The sequence below is a fragment of the Lipotes vexillifer genome, unplaced genomic scaffold (genome assembly GCF_000442215.2).
Source record: "Lipotes vexillifer unplaced genomic scaffold, Lipotes_vexillifer_v1.1 scaffold65, whole genome shotgun sequence".
Lineage (NCBI taxonomy): Eukaryota > Metazoa > Chordata > Mammalia > Artiodactyla > Lipotidae > Lipotes > Lipotes vexillifer.
This window is the reverse complement of record NW_006796728.1, coordinates 9,986-25,237: the sequence shown is the minus strand read 5'-3', so window position 1 is coordinate 25,237 and position 15,252 is coordinate 9,986.

The window sequence follows — 15,252 nt, the reverse complement described above, 5'->3', positions numbered from 1 at the left end:
TGTTGTGACCTCTCCCGTTGTGGAGCACAGGATCTGGACGCGCAGGCTCAGCGGCCATGGCTCAGGGGCCCAGCCGCTCCGAGGCATGTAGGATCTTCCAGGGCCGGGGCACGAACCCGTGTCCCTTGCATCAGCAGGCGGATTCTCAACCACTGCGCCACCAGGGAAGCCCAGAACGATTCATTCTTAAATAAGGAAATGTTTGAACTAAAATCCACGGTCTGCAACATATATTACTCCCTAATTTTCCCAATCTTTTTGAACAGTACAGGATGAGAAGGACACTAAATTGGGAAATTTCATAGAATGGCTTAATAAATAATTGTTAAATAAATGGATGAATGAGTTAGTGAGTGAGTGAGTGAATGGAATGCTTACATAAGGATTGCAATTATTCAAACTGAATTCAGGTGAAAAGTGAAATATATCTTAAAGATCCTACATAGTTCATTAGAAGGAACCTCAATAGAAAATCCAAAAAACAGTATAATTGTATTCCTGTTATCTTGCCTGCTTATCAACTAAATGAGAAAACAAATTTATCTTCCACTAAAGCAAGATTTCATCTACATGCAGTTCTGTTCACTTCTTTCTTTTTATCATTAACACTGAGCAAATATACTCTACCATATCAGGATGGGATTATCTAAAATATGATAATCTTAGCCTTAGCAGGATTCAGTATTGTAATGTTTCTTTTTATGCAATGCCTTCTGATAACCAGGATTATTTGGAAACTCAAAGTCACTGAAAAATAGGACATCCACGTCCATCCTTATCACTAGAAATTCTATTCTACCATATAAAAGCAAGTTGAAAAATGTCTTCTGCTACCTCTGGAACCTGGGGCTAAAGGATATAGCAATTAGGGCAGAAGCAAAAGATAAGTAGTAGGTTAAGAGGGATTTTATGTATACCATTTAATCTATGGTCATTTTTCTTATCAGTATTTTTATACTAAAAATGACTAGTTTAGTCCTGTACTCAGATCCAGAAGCATAATACTTAACTAAGGGATATGTGGTTTGCTTATGTATAAGTTGAATCTTTTTTCTGAAACAAAGCTATGACATACTTCCTTCCAGTGGTTCATGCTGGATATACCCATCAGAATATCCTGGTTGTTGGTGACCATGACTCTAGGAGGTTGTGTGCTAGGTAGTTAATGGTCTTACACACACAGAGGCAAAACGCAACACATACACACACCACACACATACACAAAGCCACACACAAACACACACACACACACACACACAAACACCATCTGGAGGATAAGGACCCATTGTAATGTAGAGACTTCAGTTAACATTATCCACTGCTGCTAGAGCAAGGTCCATGGTCATTGTGGGGCATAACACTGAATTCCATGACACTGAATTCCATGACACTTCACCCACATACATTTTAATGAATCAAAGTATAATTTTACAAAAGAAACACACTGACTTCTACAAACTCAAGAAAACCCCTGAGCCTAGAATATTAAAATCGCTGATGTTTAACTCCATTTCATTGATTACTTTCCATCCTTCAAGTACTTAAAAAAATAGATAAATAAACCTTTAAACATTAAATACCTTAATTCTGAAAGATGCACTTAGACTTTCATGCTTTCATTTTCTTTCTTGCCAATTTGACTACTACAAAATTCCTCACAGCCTGTACTAATCCATTTACTGAGAAAAATGAAGACTCTGTAGTTTAAAAAACTATGAAGACTTACTTATATTTATTATGTTCATAAGAATTTTCGTATCTGGTAATTGGAAGTTTGCAGACCCTTTCATAATACTTCCTTGTGAAGTCAGCCATAAGCAATGAATAAAAGAATGCACGTGTTCTCCCAGCTTGACAGAGTGGAATTACAAAAGGAGGAAGGATCACAATCCTGTGAAGTTTTGTCCTTCTAAAGAATATGAAAAACCTAATAATCAGGGGGATATTGAAACTGAGATAATAGTCTGACCTGCCCCTCTGGGGTTTTATATAACATTGTAGCCAATCAATTCAGGTGAGAAATATCTTTTCCATCTAATATAGCATAAGACGACTTTTGAAAGACTTAATATGGTTATTTGGTCTTAAAAAAAAAAAAATGAGTCTAGGGCATCCAGATACAGAGTATTAGAGTCCTGGCAGAGTGAGGACTTCTTCATGGCACTGTGGCTCAGCATGGGGTGTCAGAGAACTAGTAGGATAAGGATGATGTCTGCATGGATGGGGGACAGGATGGCAGAAGTCAAGGGAGATTCGATATATATAGGGGATTGAGTTAACTCTATTTATACATATATTTACACATAGATAAACACACAAACATGTACATACATTTATGTATGTATTATTTGATAATAGGAGTCATGACTGAAGAAAATACTGATTTTAGGGTTGGGGCAGAGATGCTGTAAGATCAGACTGATACAAAGAGTTACTCATAGAATGAAGGAGATATGTTTGTATGCATTTACTTTTACATCTGTAATTATTTACATACTTTCAAAATACCTCCCAACAAAACCTTGTTAATTACAAAGAGGAAAAGAGTAATACAACTGAGTAGCTTATCAGGCATCACTTTAATTACTGATTAAAGTGAACATGATCAACAAAGGGACAAGTCAAAGTTATGCACAATTTGATAGTTACTCTCAAATGTTTTAGAGATGGGGAAACATCTTTGTTATGCACTTAAAACTTTCTCTTCAGATGGATGGAGAGTTTTTCAAAACAAAAGTTTTTAAAAAGACAAATACTGAGTAAGCAAGGAAGGAAAACTAATTCTGCACCTGGAGAATGTAAAACTAAAAGACAGCAGGTCAAATTCTGCAGAGGTTGAATTGAGCATCCCCAGGGAACTTTCCAAGGTACTAAATGATACTCAACTAACCTCACTTTGACCTTTTTATCTGAAGCCCTCTTTTTTTTTTCCACCTGTCTTTTTTTTTCGATAAGTCTATCCTCTTGACAGTAGCTATGACGCATTTTGCTGGCACCAATCTATTACCCCTGCCCCCATCCATAATTAAGTTTCCCAGAGAGTTAACTTTAACTAATTTAAATTTTTTATCCTGTCTACATTTGTATATGCTCCAGCTTTGGCCCATCTTCTAAATGCATTTGGAGCTGTATCATTTAGCAACTAAGAGTAAGAAATTTTAGGGCTTCCCTGGTGGCGCAGTGGTTGAGAGTCCGCCTGCCGATGCAAGGGATACGGGTTCGTGCCCCGGTCTGGGAAGATCCCACATGCCGTGGAGCGGCTGGGCCCGTGAGCCATGGCCGTTGAGCCTGCTCGTCCGGAGCCTGTGCTCCACAGCGGGAGAGGCCACAACAGTGAGAGGCCCACATACCGCAAAAAAAAAAAAAGTAAATGAAAATATGGTATTTTAATTAAGTGGGGGAAAATGTGGCATATAAAATCCATGGTACTTTCATAGTTCAAAAAAAAAAAAAAAAAAAAAAGAGTAAGAAATTTTAAAGGCATATTCCTGCGTTTAAATTCTCTTATGCAGGTCTTCTTAACTACTCTGTGTTTCAGTTTATTCATTTATAAAATAAAGTTAATAATATTACTACCTCATGCAATTTTAAGAATTAAACGATTTACTATGTTTAAAGTACTTAGAATATTTCCTGAAACATAAGTACTATTAGAGTATTTGATGTTATTAATATCACTTTAATTGCACTGAGATATTCCAGATATTGAATATAGTTTAGAAATATCAAAACCTTTGCCACCCTGCATCCTTTATGCACACATGGGAAAGTTCTAGATTGTAATGACAACTACTTTGGTTGAGGGAAATGGGGTAGAATGGAGAAATTTCATCTCCTCCAGTGTTGGGGAAGATTTTGTCTTTAAAGAGTTGCTATTCTTTCTGATAGAATGCATGCTTCCATTGCCAAGACACCAATATCCATCAAAGGCCAAGTAAGTCAAATTTGACGTTTGGTTGATAATTTTGTCATTAATGTCAAATGTCTTGAGACAGATAAATTAATAGTTTTAAACATTTTACTTGCTGATAGCATAGCCAAAGATGAGGTTTCTAGGAATGCACTGCATTATAAAAGCAGGCATATGTGATGACAACTAGATCCATCTTACTGATGTATTCCCTGGGGATTCAAACCCTTAGAAAAATATTTTGTTTGTATTTCTGACTGTTTGTAAAAAAAAAAACCCCAAAATGGAAGAATACTTACAGGAAAATACTTTGTAATTATGATAACCCCTGCTTATTCAAAACCATATATATACTTAAAACTAAATGGAAAAAAAACTATATATATAGATACAGATATAGATAGATAGACAGATAGATATAGATAGATAGATATAGATAGATAGATATAGTCTACTTAAAACTAAATGGGAAAGTGAAGATTATAAGTACCCAAAGATAAGCACTTTCCATGAGAATGACAGAACAGGCATAGAAATGTCCATGGTACTTAATATTTTCTCTACTAGAATAGCTTTGCTGGTTTGTCTTTACTGTATCTGACTTATGCATTGCCTATATATTTCTTATATTTGTGAAATGTGTTTTATGTATCAGAAAATATTATTTATTATTGTTTTCATCAATAATAGTTATAATGTCATGGTGCTGATACTAATCTTATAGAACTTTACACTTGTAACATGCACCTCTTTAATTATGAAAAATTACAAAAATAAAAAATAATATTTAGATAAGATATAAGTAAGAGAAAGAATACTCAAAAATAAATATCATGTACCCACTCATCATCTTAAAAGAGAGAATACCAATTATCTTGTAAATGCCTGAGATTCCATCCTCAAATTCATCTTCTTCCCTAAACCCTACCATTACCCCAAATTCTACCATAGTTTTTGTTCTTATCATTGCTTTAGTTTTTTAAAATAACTAGTTTAGCTTATCTGTCTGCATATATGAAAAATATTTATTTTTATACAGTTTGAGCATTAGATGAAAGGAATTTCAAAATGTGTGTATGCGTGTATTCTGACAGATTGATTGCTTTGCTTCATTCAAAGTGCATCTTAAAAAATTTATCCTGGGCTCGAGATGGTGGAGTAGAAATACTTGTGCTCACTCCCTCTTGTGAGAGCAGTGGAATCACAACTAACTTCTGAACCATCATCAACAGGAAGACACTGGAACTCACCAAAAAAGATATCTCACATCCAAAGACAAAGGAGAAGACAAAATGAGATGATAGGAAGGGTGCAATAACAATAAAATTAAATCCCATAACCACTGGGTGGGTGACTCACAAGCTAGAGAACAATTATACAACAGAAGTCCACCCACTTCAGTCAAGGTTCTGAGCCCAACGTCACCCTTCCCAACCTGGGGGTCCAGCAATGGGAGGAGGAATTCCCAGAGAACCAGACTTTGAAGGCTAGTAGGATTTGATTGCAGGACTTCAACAGGACTGGGGAAAACAGAGACTCCATTCTTGGAAGATACACACAAAGTAATGTGTGCATCAAGATCCAAGGGGAAGGAGCAGTGACACCATAGGAGACTGAACAAGACATACCCGTTAGTGCTGGAGGGTTTCCTACAGAGGCAGGGGGCAGCTGTGGCTAACCGCAGGGACAAGGACATTGACAGCAGAAGTTCCGGGAAATACTCCTTGGCATGAGCCCTCCTTGTGTCTGCCATAAGAAAAGACCCACCAAAGAGCCTGCAGCATTCAAGGCTAGATCATCTGAGGCCAAACAACCAACGGGGAGGGAACTCAGCCCCACCCATTAGCAGACCAATGGATTAAAGTTTTACTGAGCTCTGCCACCACAGGAACACAGAGCACTACCCACCACCAGTGCCTCCCATCAGGAAGCTTGCACAAGCCACTTAGATAGCCTCATCCACCAAAGGGCATACAGAAGAGGCAAGAAAGTCTACAGTCCTGCAGCCTGTGGAATGAAAACCACATTCACAGAAAGATAAACAAAAAGAAAATGCGGAAGAGTATGTACCAGATGAAGTAACAAGAAAAAACCCCAGAAAAACAACTAAATGAAGTGGAGATAGGCAACCTTCCAAAAAAGAATTCAGAATAATGATAGTGAAGATGATCCAGGACCTCGGAAAAAAATGGAGGCAAAGATCCAGAAGATGCAAGAAATGATTAACAAAGACCTAGAAAAATTAAAGAACAAACAAACAGAGATGAACAATACAATAACTGAAATGAAAAATACACTAGAAGGAATCAATAGCAGAATAATTGAGTCAGAAAAATGGATAAGTGACCTGGAAGACAGAAAGGTGGAATTCACTGCCATGGAACAGAATAAAGAAAAAAGAAAGAAAAGAAGTGAAGACAACCTAAGAGACCTCTGGGACATTAAATGCATGAACATTTGCAATATAGAGGTCACAGAAGGAGAAGAGAGAAAGAAAGGACCTGAGAAAATATTTGAAGACATTATAGTTGAAAATTTCCCTCACATGGGAAAGGAAATAGCCACCCAAGTCCATGAAGTGCAGAGTCCCAGGCAGGATAATCTCAAGGAGAAACACATGGAGACACATAGTAATCAAAGGGACAAAAATTTAAGGCAAAGAAAAATTATTAAAAGCAACAAGGGAAAAACAACAAATAACATACAAGGGAACTCACATAAGGTTAACAGCTGATTTCTCAGCAGAACCTCTACAAGCCAGAAGGGAGTGGTACAACATATTTAAATTAAAGAAAGGGAAAAACCTACAGCCAATGTTACTCTACCCAGCAAGGATCTCATTCAGATTTGACAGAAAAATCGAAAGCTTTACAGACAAGCAAAACTAAGAGAATTCAGCACCACCAAATCATCTCTACAGCAAATGCTAAAGAAACTTCTGTACATGGGAAACACAACAGAATAAAAGGACCTGCAAAAACAAACACAAAACAATTAATAAAATTGTAACATGTACATACATAATGATAATTACCTTAAATGTGAATGGATTAAATGCTCCAACACAGAGACACAGGCTCACTGAACAGAAACAAACAAACAAAAAGACCCATATATATGCTGTCTACAAGAGACCCACTTCAGACCTAGCGACACATACAGACTGAAAGTGAGGGGATGGAAAAAGACATTCCATGCAAATGGAAATCAAAAGAAAGCTAGAGTAGCAATACTCATATCAGATAAAATAGAATCTAAAATAAAGAATGTTACAAGAGACAAGGAAGAACACTACATAATGATCAAGGGATCAATCCAAGAAGAAAATATAACAATTATAAATATATATGCACCCAAAATAGGAGCCCCTCAATACATAAGGCAAATGCTAACAGCTTTAAAAGAGGAAGTTGACAGTAACACAATAATAGTTGGGGACTTTAACACCTCACTTACACAAATGGACAGATCATATAGACAGAAAATTAATAAGGAAACACAAGCTTTAAATGACACAATAGACCAGATAGATTTAAGTGATATTTATAGGACATTCCGCTGGAAACAGCAGATTACACTTTCTTCTCAAATGCAAACGGAACATTCTCCAGGATAGATCACATCTTGGGTCACAAAGCAAGCCTTGGTCAATTTAAGAAAATTGAAATCGTATCAAACATCTTTTCTGACCACAACACTATGAGATTAGAAATAAATTACAGGAAAAAGACGTAAATAACACTAACACATAGAGGCTAAACAATACATTACTAAATAACCAAGAGATCACTGAAGAAATCAAAGAGGAAATCAGAAAGTACCTAGAGCCAAATGACAATGAAAACACAATGATCCAAAACCTATGGGATGAAGCAAAAGCAGTTTTAAGAGAGAAGTTTATAGCAATACATTCCTACTTCAAGAAACAAGAAAAGCCTCAAATAAACAATCTAAACTTACACCTAAAGGAACTAGAGAAAGAAGAACAAACAAAACCCAAAGTTAGTACAAGGAAAGAAATCATGAAGGTCAGTGTAGAAATAAATGAAATAGAAACAAAGAAAACAATAGCAAAGATTAATAAAACTGAAAGCTGGTTCTTTGAGAAGATAAACAAAATTGATAAACCTTTAGGCAGACTCATCAAGAAAAAGAAGGAGAGAACTCAATCAATAAAATTAGAAATGAAAAAGAAGAAGTTACAATGGACACCACAAAAAATACAAAGCTTCCTGCAACTACTACAAGCAACTCTATGCCAATAAAATGGACAACCTGGAAGAAATGGACAAATTCTTAGAAAGGTATAACCTTCCAAGACTGAACCGGGAAGAAATAGAAAATATGAACAGAACAATCACAAGTAATGAAATTAAGACTGTGATTAAAAATCTTCCAACAAACAAAAGTCCAAGTCCAGATGGCTTTACAGGTGAATTCTTTCAAACATTTAGAGAAGGGTTAATACCCATCCTCCTCAAACTCTTTCAAAAAATTTCAGAGGACGGAACACTCTCAAACTCATTCTACAAGGCCACCATGACCCTGATACCAAAACCAGAAAAAGATACTACAAAAAAAGAAAATTACAGACCAATATCACTGATGAATATAGATGCAAAAATTCTCCACAAAATACTAGCAGAAAGAATCCAACAACACATTAAAAGAATCATACATCATGATCAAGTGAGATTTATCCCAGGGATGCAAGGGTTATTCAATATATACAAATCAACCAATGTGATAAACCGTATTGACTTAGTGAAGAATAAAAACCATATGATCATTTAGGTAGATGCAGAAAAAGCTTTTGGCAAAATTTAACACCCATTTATGATAAAAACTCTCCAGAAAGCGGGCATAGAGGGAACCTACCTCAACACAATAAAGGCCATATTTGACAAACCCACAGCAAACATCATTCTCGATGGTGAAAAATTGAAAGCATTTCCTCTAAGATCAGGAACAAGACAAGGATGTCCACTCTCACCACTGTTATGCAACATAGTTTTGGAAGTCTTAGCCACGTTAATCAGAGAAGAAAAAGAACTAAAAGGAATACAAATTGGAAAAGAAGAAGTAAAACTGTCACTGTTTGCAGATGACATGATACTATACGCTGATAATCCTAAAGATGCCACCAGAAAACTACTAGAGCTAATCAATGAATTTGGTGAAGTAGCAGAATACAAAATTAATGCACAGAAATCTCTTGCATTCCTATACACTAACAACAAAAGATAAGAAAGAAATGAAGGAAACAATCCCAATCACCATTACAACAAAAACAACAAAATACCTAGGAATAAACCTACCTAAGGAAGTAAAAGACCTGTACTCAGAAAACTATAAGACACTGATGAAAGAAATTAAAGATGACACAAATAGATGGAGAGATATACCATGTTCTTATACTGGAAGAATCAATATTGTGAAAATGACCATACTACTCAAAGTAATCTACAGATTCAATGCAATCCCTATCAAATTACCAATGGCATTTTTTACAGAACTAGAAAAAGAAATCTTAAAATTTGTGTGGAGACACAAAAGACATCAAATAGCCAAAGCAAACTTGAGGGAAAAAAACAGCAGGAGAAATCAGACTCCCTGACTTCAGACTGTACTACAAAGCTACAGTAATCATGACAATATGGTACTGACACAAAAACAGAAATATAGATCAACGGAACAGGATAGAAAGCTCAGAGATAAACCCACACACTTATGGTCAACTAATCTATGACAAAGGAGGCAATGATATGCAATGGAGAAAAGACAGTCTCTTCAATAAGTGGTGCTGGGAAAACTGGAGAGCTACATGTAAAAGAATGAAATTAGAACACTCCCTAACACCAGACACAAAAATAAACTCAAAATGGATTAAAGACCTAAATGTAAGACCAGACACTATAAAACTCTTAGAGGAAAACATAGCAGAACACTGATGTAAATCACAGCAAGATCTTTTTGACCCACCTCCTAGAGTAATGGAAATAAAAAAATAAAATAAACAAATGGGACCTAATGAAACTTAAAAGCTTTTGTACAGCAAAGGAAACTATAAACAAGATGATAAGACAACCCTCAGAATGGGAGAAAATATTGGCAAATGAATCAACAGACAAAGGATTCATCTCCAAAATATATAAACAGCTCATGCAACTCAATATTAAAAAAATAAACAACCCAGTCAAGAAATGGGCAGAGGATCTAAATAGACATTTCTCCAAAGAAGACATACAGATGGCCAAGAAGCACATGTAAAGCTGCTCAACATCACTAATCATTAGAGAAATTCAAATCAAAATTTCAGTGAGGTATCACCTCACACCGGTTAGAATGGGCATCATCAGAAAATCTACAAACAACAAATTCTGGAGAGGGTGTGGAGAAAAGGGAAGCCTCTTGCACTGTTGGTGGGAATGAAAATTGATGCAGTCACTATAGAGAACAGTAGGGAGGTTCTTTATAAAACTAAAAATAAAGTTACAATATGACCCAGCAATCCCACTACTGGGCATATACCCAGAGAAAACCATAATTCAAAGAGACATGCACCCCCAAAGTTCAATGCAGCATTATTTACAATAGCCAGGTCATGGAAGCAACCTAAATGCCCATCGACAGACGAATGGATAAAGAAGATGTGGTACATATATACAATGGAATACTACTCAGCCATAAAAAAGAATGAAACTGGGTCATTTGTAGAGATGTGAATGGACCTAGAGACTGTCATACAGAGTGAAGTAAGTCAGAAAGAGAAAAACAAATATCGTATATTAATGCATATATGTGGAACCTAGAAAAATGGTATAGATGAACCAGTTTGCAAGGCAGAAATAGAGACACAGATGTAGAGAACAAACATATGGACACCAAGCGGGAAAAGTGGTGGTGGGGGGGGAATGAATTGGGAAATTGGGATTGACATACACTAATATGTATAAAATAGATAACTTATAAGAACATGCTGTATAAAAATAAGATAAAACAAAATTCAAATAATTTTTAATAAAAATAAAATTTTATCTTTGTTAATGCAAGAATCTCTGATTTATTAATTTATACTGTGATAGAATATCCCATTGAATGCATATAAACAAAATTAATTTATTCATTTATCTATTCTCTAAATGCTTATTGGGTGATTTGCAGTTTTGTTTTTCTATTACAAGAAGTAAGTACTGTTAGGGACATTTTTGTACATTTCTCTAGGTTCACATGTGCAAACTCATCTTTAGAGTGTATAATTAGGATTGATGAGTAGTAGTGTTTATCTTCAACATGTCTATAAGATTCAGATTTTTTTTCAAAATATTTTAGCTCCCACCAAATGAGTAGAAATTTTTCCATTGCTTCTAATCCTCGATAGCATTTGGTTTAGTCTGATTATTAAATTTTTGTCAATCTGGATTGAAATGATATCTCATTATGTGTTTAATTTGTGTCTAATTTGCATTTCTCAGGGAACTGTCAAGCAGGAGCGACAGATCTGGAGGAAGCAAGAGACACAGCTGCTGTGAGATTAGCCCCCAAATTAGAAAGAGGGTATGATATACCATGGCTTTTCCTCTCCTCACACCCAGCATTCAATAAGTGCTCCCAACTGGAAAAACCTCCCTGGGAATCTGAGATTAAGGAAGCCTGGGGGATTAATTACCTGATATACAGATCAGGGCAGAGAAGGGCAGGAAATGAATCTGAAATTAAGTAAGAAAATTACTATCATAGCTATACGACATTTAACGTGTTACTGAATGTCTCTTCCACTAGAAGACAAGCTCAATAAGGAAATGCATTTGTGTTTATGTTACTCCCTTTGCTTAGAAGAGTCCCTGGCACATAAGAAATATTCAGTAAATATTGCATGAATGAATGAATGAAGAATGATCAAGACCCACACAGATCATAGCCTTTCACATATTTAAATATTATTATTTGAAAATTTAATTATTAATAAAGTATTATCATTTAATTTTTAAGACTTTATTTTTAGAGCAGTTTTAGGTTCATAGAAAAATTGAGAAGAATACACAGAGATTTCTCATATACTTCCTGCTTTCCACACATACATAGCCTCCTGCATTATCAACACCCATCCCCCAACCAGAGTGGTACATCTGTTAAAATCGATGAGCTTACATTGACACATCATAATCACCCAAAGTTCAGAGTTTACATTAGGGTTCACTATTGCTCTTGTACATTCTTATGGGTTCTGACAAACATGTAGTGACATGTGTCCCCATTGTAGTATCATAAAGAATAGTTTCACTACCCTAAAAATGCTCTGTACTCTGCCTATTCATCCCTCCCTCTCATAACCCCTGGTGACTATTGATGCTTTTGCTGTCTCCGTAGTTTTGCCTTTTCCAGAATGTTGTATAGTTGGAATCATACAGTAGTAGCCTTCTCATATTGGCTTCTTTCACTTTGTAATATGCATTTTTTAAGTTTCCTCCGTGTCTTTCCATGGCTTGATGGCTCACGTCTTCTTGATGCTGATTAATATTCCTTTGTCTGGATGTATCAGTACCACAGTTTACCTGTCCATTCACCCACTGAAGGACACCTTTGCTGCTTCCAAGTTTTGTCTATTATGAATAAAGCTGCTAAAAAACATCTGTATGCAAGTTTTTGTGTAGATAATGAATATGGGACATAGGAGAAGATGATTTTCAAAAGACCCTGTACTTCTGAGATAAGTTTCCAAGATTTAGTAGTATTCTGAAATTCATTCTTCTCCTATCTCTGGCATAGAAATCAGGAATCATTCACTCATATCTTACTTCCATGTTTATTTCTGCCACTATTAAAATAACAAGCCCCTATCCATCCATTATCACCATGGCTCTTTTCCCCATGCATTCGTATAGATCCTTTCTTAGCCCAATTCTCTACCCTAGTTACTGATATTTTTTTCATTTTACTTCCTAAATCCACTTTTTCTCCTCTTTCATCCCTGTAGAGTTGTGTTTCTTCTAGTTCTACACATGGCTGACTTATTTTTATGTGTAAGATATTCACTTAAGTGTCATTTCCTCAAAGAGTCTTTCTCTGCCCATCTTATGTACTCTGGTCTTTTTTTCTTGATTATCTATCTGCATTTTTTCATATCAATTGTCATGTTCTATAGTTACTCTGAATTCTATTTGTTTTCATATTTATCTCTTTCAACCCATGGAGGCAGGAAATGTGTAGGTTTATTTCATGCTGTACCTGCAGAGACTAACATAGTGCCTGACAGCTCCATACATTTATGAATCTTCCAGAGGTACCATTTCTTTTTTTCTCAGATAAATAAATTAGTTTAAAAATTACAGACAATTGTGATTTTCACTAATATATGACTATCATATCATACTGAATTTGTGTGTAGTAGTTAATGTTGCACAAGTGTGTACCCTCATGTTAAGGGGACAGAAAAAAATTTGACCTTGCCTTAGCATGCAACTCTTTGTATTGGTACAATATTTTTTTTCTCCAGATTATTGATCATAGTAAAGACAAAAGTAACTTATTGGCTACCAAAAATTATCTAAATCTACTTTTGCATTATAAACATCCCCAGTTTCTTCAATATTGTAAGCATATTATATTTTGGCTCTCCTTACCCTCCAAGTCATTCTTCTCTAGAAATACCCCAGGTTATTATATTCCTCTTAAAGTGCCAAGTCTGGAAATTGATAGTGCAGAGGAGAACAAGAGCATACACTCTATCGCTCTGCTACTTTTGAAAAATATAAATCCCTATATTTTGAAAAATATAAGTCCCTTCCTTCATGTTTTTAGTATCTAACAGGAAAAAATACAAATATTGATCTCACTCATTTCAAAAACTGAAAATTTTTAAATATTTAAAACATGAAAATGTTAGAAATATTTTTACAGAAATTGCTTAATATTCATTATTAATTGCAATTTACTTATTCATTAAAAATGCCTATCATCTAGTGAGTTAATTTAATTTATTGGACAAATGAGGAATATTTCAAGTTTTTTGACTAGCTTTTCAGAATTAAAGAAAGCGTTAAATACAAAATTGTAATGATAAAATTAGATACATAATTTTTAAATGGTCAGGATCCTGTTCAGTGTTCTATCAGTTTTCCCTAAAAAGAGAAAATACAAAAGCTGGAAGCCAAAGAGTTATATGCATTAGAGACTTTTGTGCTGGGAGGGTAGGAGCTGTTAGATTATAATGCCCATAATTTTGTGAATATAGAATTGTTTCCTATACCATTACCCACTTTTTTGTCTGGTTTCCATAAATGGCTCAAGCAAAGGGGCTTTTTACTATGTCCCTTAGGAAACAATTCCTCAGCCTAATAGACCTAACAAGGCTGCCTTTTCTATGATAGTCACTCAAAAATTTCCTATACTCAATTCTATTCCATTACTTCTGGTTATTTTCTCTTGACTAACATAAAATTTGCTCCGTCTCCCCTCTTTTTTACTCTACAGATACTTTCAAGTATTGTAGTATTGAGTTTCCCATTAGTCTTTTCACCAAATTAAATGCATACTATTTTTTAGTCTACACCCATTAATCATTTCATTTAGACCCTTAATTATTTTTATTGTTCCTTCCTGAAATTTCATTTGTTCACATTTTTCTCACACTGAGAAATCTATATTTCTTCTCTATTTTGTGGTCAATTTTAAAATAAATTTCACTGGTTATATTTCTGCTTAACCTAATCTCACCTCCAAGAGATGATTCTTTTCTGTTGTCCTCAATAACACTTATGCATAGTTGTACTTTACTAACCATGTTATTAATTATGCATCCTGATGCAATTTCATAAGCTTCTTAATAGGATATATTGTTTTCCCATCTTTTTGTGACCCATAGAGTTCACTGAACAGCTATGTACAGTTAATTTTAAAAAGCAACTGGTTCATCAACTTTAGCCAGGAGCTGCTCTTACATAAGCCCCCAAAGGAATATCATACTTAAGAATGGAATCATGGAGTAGTTTTAGCTATCTAAATTCCTGTAGCAATGACCTCCTTCCCACCTAAAAAATATGCTCAGGCTTTCCAACCTAGAGCAATCTCAAGGGAGATTAAAACATACTTAGCCATAGAATCTAGTATTTCACAGCCTATCAAGAATTACTGCTTAAAATTAGAGGACCAGGGCTTCCCTGGTGGCGCAGTGGTTGAGAGTCCGCCTGCCGATGCAGGGGACGCGGGTTCGTGCCGCCGTCCGGGAAGATCCCACATGCCGCGGAGCGGCTGGGCCCGTGGGCCATGGCCGCTGAGCCTGCGCGTCCGGAGCCTGTGCTCCGCAATGGGAGAGGCCACAAAGTGAGAGGCCCGCGTAACGC